Source organism: Scyliorhinus torazame, chromosome 24 (assembly GCF_047496885.1).
Source record: "Scyliorhinus torazame isolate Kashiwa2021f chromosome 24, sScyTor2.1, whole genome shotgun sequence".
In the NCBI taxonomy this organism is placed as follows: domain Eukaryota; kingdom Metazoa; phylum Chordata; class Chondrichthyes; order Carcharhiniformes; family Scyliorhinidae; genus Scyliorhinus; species Scyliorhinus torazame.
Window position 1 is genome coordinate 17292932 of NC_092730.1, and position 6172 is coordinate 17299103.

The window sequence follows — 6172 nt, forward strand, 5'->3', positions numbered from 1 at the left end:
ATCATCCCATACATGAAAAAACACAGGACATACGATAGACACACAATGTAAATACGTAGACACAGGCGTCGGGTGAAGCACACAGAGTGTAGCACTACTCAGTAGGGAAGATGTGTGAAGAGATCAGGTCAGTCCATAAGAGGGTCGTTTAGGAGTCTGGTGACAGTGGGGAAGAAGCTGTTTTTGAGTCTGTTCGTGCGTGTTCTCAGACTTCTGTATCTCCTGCCCGATGGAAGAAGTTGGAAGAGTGAGTAAGCCGGGTGGGAGGGGTCTTGGATTATACTGCCCGCTTTCCCCAGGCAGCGGGAGGTGTAGATGGAGTCAATGGATGGGAGGCAGGTTCGTGTGATGGACTGGGCGGTGTTCGCAACTCTCTGAAGTTTCTTGCGGTCCTGGGCCGAGCAGTTGCCATACCAGGCTGTGATGCAGCCCGATAGGATGCGTTCTATGGTGCATCTGTAAAAGTTGGTAAGGGTTAATGAGGACATGCCGAATTTCCTTAGATTCCTGAGGAAGTATAGGCGCCGTTGTGCTTTCTTGGTGGTAGCGTCGACGTGGGTGGACCAGGACAGATTGTTGCCACATTTTGGCCCACTCACCTAACCTTTCCACATCCATTTGTAAATTTCGGGGGCGAGATTCTCCACTCCCACGCCGGTTGGGAGAATCGCCTGGGCCGCCAAAATTTCCGGGGACGCCGGTCCGACGCCCCCCCGCGATTCTCCCGAGCGGCGGGGAACGGCCCGGTCGAGTTCCGCGGGCCGCAGGCCGGAGAATCGCCGGAGACACCCAAAATGGCGATTCTCCGGCACCCCCGCTATTCTCAGGCCCGGATGGGCCGAGCGGCCAGGCCAAAACGGCGGGTTCCGCCCCCCCCCCCGGCGCCGTCCACACCTGGTCGCTGCCGTCGGGAACAGCGCGGGAACGCTGGGGGGGGCCGGCATGCAGGGGGGATCCTGCACCGGGGGGGTACCTGGAATGTGGGGTGGCCCGCGATCGGTGCCCACCGATCGTCGGGCCGTCCTCTCTGAAGGAGGACCTCCTTCCTTCCGCGGCCCCACAAGATCCGTCCGCCATCTTCTTGCGGAGCGGACTTAGAGAGGACGGCAACCACGCATGCGTGGTTTTACGCCTTTACGCGGGCGACAAGGCCTGGCGCGTGTAGGTGACGCGGCCCCGATCCTGGCCCATTGTCAGGGCCTGAATCGGTCGAGATCGGGGCTGTTTTGCTTCGGCGTGAACCTCGACGGCGTTCACGACGGCGCGGCCACTTCGGCGCGGGAGTGGAGAATCCCGCCCCTTATTTCCCCATTGCAACTTACCCACCCAACTATTTTAGTGTCATCTTCAAATTTGGCAAGAGAACCTTCTATCCCTAATCCAAGTGATTAATACAGATTGCAAATAGTTGGGGCCCCCAGGACCGAACCATGTGGCACCTCACTAGTTACATCTTAACATCCAGCGAAAGACCCATTTGTCCCGACTCTCTGTCTCTGTTCATCAGCCAGTCTTCTATCCAAGCTGGCTGGTTCAGCACAGTGGGCTAAACAGCTGGCTTGTAATGCAGAACAAGGCCAGCAGCGCAGGTTCATATTCCTGTACCGGCCTCCCCGAACAGGCGCCGGAATGTGGCGACTAGGGGCTTTTGACAGTAACTTCATTGAAGCCTACTTGTGACAATAGGCGATTATTATTATTACCCCTAATCCCATGTAATCTAACCTTGTGAATTAACCTTTTGTGCGGCACCTTATCAAACGCATTCCAGAAGTCTAGATATGTTACATCTACAGGGTCTCCATTATCGACTTGACTTGTTACATCTTAGGAAATTAGTCAAACATGATTTGCCCTTCGTAAAACCACGCTGACTCTGATGGAATGCGTTCTGACTTTCCAAATGTCCTGTTACTGCTTCCTTAATAATGGAGTCTAACAATTTCCCAACGGCAGACGTTAAACGAACTCATCTCTAGTTTCCTACTTTCTCCCTCCCTCCCTTTTCGAATCGCATTTTCCCAATCCACTGGAACTGTTCCCGCATACAGGGAATTTTGGAATATGGGGCGGGATTCTCCGACCCCCCGCTGGGTCGGAGATTCGCCGGGGGGGGGGGGGGCGTGAATCCCGCCCCTGCCAGCTGCCGGATTCCCCGGCGACGGGGTTTTGACGGGGGGGGGCGGGAATCGCGCCGCACCGGTCGGCGGGCGCTAGCAGCGGCCCCTCCCAGGCGATTCTCCGGCCCGCGATGGGCCGAGTGGCCGCCCGTTCTTTTTGCCGGTCCCGCCGGCGTAAAACCCGCCTGGCGGGTCCTGGCGGCGCGGGCGGCCTCCAGGGTTCTCGCGGGGGGGGGGGATCTGGCCCCGGGAGGTGCCCCCACGGTGACCTGGCCCGCGATCGGGGCCCACTGATCTGCGGGCGGGCCTGTGCCGTGGGGGCACTCTATTTTTCTGCACCGGCGGCTGTAGCGGAGATGAAGCCCTCTGCACATGCGCTGGGATGACGCCAGCACACGCTGGCGCTCCTGCACATGCGCCAACGCGTGCCAGCTGGCGGAGGCCCTTCAACGCCGTTTGCCGTGGCGCCAAAGCCCCTTCCCCGCCGGCGGGCGCGGCGCAAACCACTCCAGTGCCGGCCTAGCCCCTGAAAGTGCGGAGGATTCCGCACCTTCCCGGCGGCCCGAGGCCGGAGTGGTTCACGCCACTCCGTCCTGCTGGGGCCCCCGCCCACTCCGTCCCGCCGGGACCCCCGCCCCGCCGGTTACGGCAGAATCCCGCCCATGATGACCAATGGACTCCTGTAAAATCTGACGATGAGAGCCGTACGCATACTCTAGCTGCAGACGAAACAGTGTTTTAAACTGGGCTGGGGAACCGTACCATTACGGGGCACTACCACGAGATCTGCGACAGCACAGCGGTCAGCACTGTTGCTTCACAGCGCCAGGGTCCCGGGTTCGAATCCCGGCTTGGGCCACTGTCTGTGCGGAGTCTGCACGTCCTCCCCGTGAGTTTCCTCCGGGCGCTCCGGTTTCCTCCCACAAGACGTGCTTGTCGGGTGAATCGGACGTTCTGAATTCTCCCTCCGTGGACCCGAACAGGCGCCGGAATGTGGCGACGAGGGGATTTTCACAGTAACCTCATGGCAGTGTTAATGCAAGCCCACTTGTGACACTCATAAAGATTATTATTATGGGGAGATCACCTTCGGGTTAAATACCTTGTTTAATCTCTGTACGTTCTTGGCCTCACTCGACCTCTGAACTCCTTTACCACCTGTGTCGCTCCACTAAGTATTCTCTGTGTCTTCCCCAGCCACTCCGACCTCATCTAAAACTCTAAAGCTGTCCAGGCGCTGAATATTCGATGAACTCTTCTCTCACGTCAGGGGCAAGCCTGTCTCTAATCTCCTGCTTTAGGGATATTCCTAGTCTACCGCAGTTCTTGCAGAGACGGATGGTTAAGCTCCTCCTTCCTGCCCGCTCATATTCAAACATTCTGGGGTTGAAACCGCTCTCAAAGTAGGCGCTCAGCGAGTATTCTGGACATTTGGCTGACAGGCCCAAACCAGGGAGAGGAGGTGCGGGTGAAGGGGGTGGGCTGCTCCTCTCACTGGGGTATGGGTCCCACACACACTGACTCTCACTGGGGTACGGGTTCCACACACACTGACTCTCACTGGGGTACGGGTTCCACACACACTGACTCTCACTGGGGTATGGGTCCCACACACACTGACTCTCACTGGGGTACGGGTCCCACACACACTGACTCTCACTGGGGTACGGGTTCCACACACACTGACTCTCACTGGGGTACGGGTTCCACACACACTGACTCTCACTGGGGTACGGGTCCCACACACACTGACTCTCACTGGGGTACGGGTACCGCACACACTGACTCTCACTGGGGTACGGGTCCTACACACACTGACTCTCACTGGGGTACGGGTCCTACACACACTGACTCTCACTGGGGTACGGGTCCTACACACACTGACTCTCACTGGGGTACGGGTCCTACACACACTGACTCTCACTGGGGTACGGGTTCCACACACACTGACTCTCACTGGGGTACGGGTCCCACACACACTGACTCTCACTGGGGTACGGGTCCCACACACACTGACTCTCACTGGGGTACGGGTCCCACACACACTGACTCTCACTGGGGTACGGGTCCCACACACACTGACTCTCACTGGGGTACGGGTTCCACACACACTGACTCTCACTGGGGTACGGGTCCCACACACACTGACTCTCACTGGGGTACGGGTCCCACACACACTGACTCTCACTGGGGTACGGGTCCCACACACACTGACTCTCACTGGGGTACGGGTCCCACACACACTGACTCTCACTGGGGTACGGGTTCCACACACACTGACTCTCTCTGGGGTACGGGTCCCACACACACTGACTCTCACTGGGGTACAGGTTCCACTCAATTGTGAGAGTCAGTGTGTGTGGAGCCCGTACCCCAGTGAGAGTCACTGTGTGTGGGACCTGTACCCCTATGAGAGTCAGTGTGTGTGGGACCCGTACCCCAGTGAGAGTCAGTGTGTGTGGAGACCGTACCCCAGTGAGAGTCACTGTGTGTGGGACCCGTACCCCAGTGAGAGTCAGTGTGTGTGGAACCCGTACCCCAGTGAGAGTCTTTGTGTGTGGAACCCGTACCCCAGTGAGAGTCAGTGTGTGTGGGACCCGTACCCCAGTGAGATTCAGTGTGTGGGACCCGTACCCCAGTGAGAATCAGTGTGTGTGGGACCCGTACCCCAGTGAGAGTCAGTGTGTGGGACCCGTACCCCAGTGAGAGTCAGTGTGTGTGGAACCCGTACCCCAGTGAGGGTCAGTGTGTGTGGGACCCGTACCCCAGTGAGAGTCAGTGTATGTGGGACCCGTACCCCAGTGATAGTCAGTGTGTGTGGGACCCGTACCCCAGTGAGAGTCAGTGTGTGTGGGACCCGTACCCCAGTGAGAGTCAATGTGTGGGGGACCCGTACCCCAGTGAGAGTCAGTGTGTGTGGGACCCGTACCCCAGTGAGAGTCAGTGTGTGTGGGACCCGTACCCCAGTGAGAGTCAGTGTGTGTGGGACCCGTACCCCAGTGAGAGTCAGTGTGTGTGGGACCCGTACCCCAGTGAGAGTCAGTGTGTGGGGGACCCGTACCCCAGTGAGAGTCAGTGTGTGTGGGACACGTACCCCAGTGAGAGTGAGTGTGTGTGGGACCCGTACCCCAGTGAGAGTCAGTGTGTGTGGGACCCGTACCCCAGTGAGAGTGAGTGTGTGTGGGACCCGTACCCCAGAGAGAGTCAGTGTGTGTGCGACCCGTACCCCAGTGAGAGTCAGTGTGTGTGGGACCCGTACCCCAGTGAGAGTCAGTGTGTGTGGGACCCGTACCCCAGTGAGAGTCAGTGTGTGTGGGACCCGTATCCCAGTGAGAGTCAGTGTGTGTGGGACCCGCACCCCAGTGAGAGTCAGTGTGTGTGGGACCCGTACCCCAGAGAGAGTCAGTGTGTGTGGGACCCGTACCCCAGTGAGAGTCAGTGTGTGTGGGACCCGTACCCCAGTGAGAGTCAGTGTGTGTGGGACCCGTACCCCAGTGAGAGTCAGTGTGTGTGGGACCCGTATCCCAGTGAGAGTCAGTGTGTGTGGGACCCGTACCCCAGTGAGAGTCAGTGTGTGTGGGACCCGTACCCCAGTGAGAGTCAGTGTGTGTGGGACCCGTACCCCAGTGAGAGTCAGTGTGTGTGGGACCCGTACCCCAGTGAGAGTCAGTGTGTGTGGGACCTGTACCCCAGTGAGAGTCAGTGTGTGTGGGACCCGTACCCCAGTGAGAGTCAGTGTGTGAGGGACCCGTACCCCAGTGAGAGTCAGTGTGTGTGGGATCCGTAACCCAGTGAGAGTCAGGGTGTGTGGGACCCGTACCCCAGTGAGAGTCAGTGTGTGGGGGACCCGTACCCCAGTGAGAGTCAGTGTGTGGGGGACCCGTACCCCAGTGAGAGTCAGTGTGTGGGGGACCCGTACCCCAGTGTGTGTTTTGAAAGTGCGACCCATCCATTTGTAATAATTTCACTAACTCTCCCAAAACACCACCCACCATGGCGCTGTGGCCTTCCTCTCTTTGCGTCCAAACTCCTTGAACCAGGTCTGTCAAAGT